Here is a 2,033-nt window from a genome sequence, read left to right on the forward strand (position 1 = left end):
GGACTTGGCTTTATAATACTATGATTAAAATTTTTTATGGCAAATTCTACTGTAAAAAGAGGTAGCATGCTCCTTGTTACCTTACAAATATGTGGTATGTTAACTTTTATAGCAGATGTCAGCTATGAACCAAGAAATGGTGATTTGTTTATAAGAAAAAAGGATGGCTTCCTGAGGTTGCTGGTACACATTGAGGTGATGGAGCAGTGTGGTGGGGTTGCAGCTGTGTCCTTGGGAGTGACCAGTGTGACTGCAGGAATGGTGCTGGCAGATCTGTGTGTGTCAGATCAAAAGGGAAATGATGCTACAGGAGATGGAACCAAGGAGAAGCCATTTAAAACAGGCCTAAAGGCTTTGATGACAGGAGGAAAAGAACCACTTCCTACCATTTACGTAGATTCACAAAAAGAAAATGAGAGTTGGGATGTTATTTCTAAATCACAGATGAAGAACATTAAAAATCATGTGGCACAGGGAACAAATGAAAAATGAAATGCAGACAGGCTCCAGGAGGCCATGAGCTGAGCTGTGACATCTGGGAACTTTTATGGCTGTCTCTTGCTGGAGGAGCTGATAACCTGATCAGTGAAGAGTGTGATGTGGATGTCCAGCTCAACAACAGGCACATGATGATCCAGGAAGAAAACATGTCCAAAATCCACAAGCATGCTCTGTGGTGACCAGGTGCTTCCGAGACCACTTCTTTGATAGGGGGTACTAGGAAGTTACTCCTCCGACATTAGTTCAAATGCAGGTTGAAGGTGGTTCCACACTCTTCGAGCTGGACTACTTTGGAGACAAGGTGTTCTAACTCAGTCCCCTCAGTTGTACCTGGAGACCTGCCTTCCAGCCCTGGGAAATGTGTTTTGTGTTGCACAGGGCAGAACAGTCCAGAACACGAAGGCACCTGGCTGAGTATACTCGTGTGGGAGCAGAGTGCCCTTTCCTGACCTTTGAGGACCCCCTGAACTGGTTGGAGGACTTGGTTTGTGACACAGACAGAATCTTAAAGTCGCCAGCAGGAAGCATAGTCGCCAGCAGGAAGCATAGTGTTGGATCTCAACCCTAACTTTAAACTCCCCAAATGGCCTTTCACATGGATGAACTACACAGATGCTATTGTGTGGTTAAAAGAACACAATGTAAAGAAAGAAGATGGGACTTTCTATGAATTTGGAGACGATATCTCTTGAGAGACAGATGACAGACACCATTAATGAACCAATCTTGCCATGTCGATTTCCTGTGGAGATCAAATCCTATATGCAGCGATGTCCTGAGGATCGTCATCTTACTGAATCAGTCTACGAGTTGATGCCCAATGTTGGTGAGATTGTGGGCGGCTCCATGCGCATCTGGGATAATGAAGAAATCCTGGCAGGTTATAAAAGAGAATGTATTGATCCCGCTCCCTCCTACTGGTATACAGATCAGAGAAAATACGGTACATGTCCTCAAAGAGGATATGGCTTGGGCTTAGAGCATTTCCTGACTTGGATCCTGAATAGATACCACATCCAAGATGTGTGCTTGTACCCTTGATTTGTCCAGCGCTGCAAGCCATAGTTAGTTCCTCTCAAGGGTGAAGGAATCTTATGAAAGGAATAGACTTCCTCTTTAAAAAAATAAAAAAAGGCCAAAAAAAAAATCCTTTTTTGTTCTATTAGGATATAACTGTTTGCCTTCTCAGTCTTTATTCCCACTAACATAAAAAGAAGTACCCATTACTGGAACACCAAGTAACATTGATGTCATTGTAAGAGAAATTTTGTGTTACAGAGCTGCTGGAACTCAGTAGTTATAGGTACATTTTAGCATTTTATCCATTTATAGGGTATAATTACTGTGTTTACTATACATTATTAAATATACATAATTAGTTTTCAGTTATGATTTGAAGCAATCAAGTAATTTAATCTTTCCTTTTAAATGTAACTAGAAATTTTTCATTTACATCATATTATTGTATCAATAAGTTAAAACAGATATCTTGGGGAGAAATTGGCAAATATGTCATAAAATCCTGCTAGTGT

The 2,033-nt window shown here is 41.1% G+C and overlaps 1 pseudogene; it reads left to right on the forward strand.

The window, feature by feature from the left end:
• Positions 1-488: 488 nt before the first annotated feature.
• On the forward strand, positions 489-1,637 carry LOC101589733 (annotated as a pseudogene).
• Positions 1,638-2,033: the final 396 nt, after the last annotated feature.

This window comes from Octodon degus, unplaced genomic scaffold, assembly GCF_000260255.1.
Source record: "Octodon degus isolate 3935 unplaced genomic scaffold, OctDeg1.0 scaffold00010, whole genome shotgun sequence".
Classification (NCBI taxonomy): Eukaryota; Metazoa; Chordata; class Mammalia; order Rodentia; family Octodontidae; genus Octodon; species Octodon degus.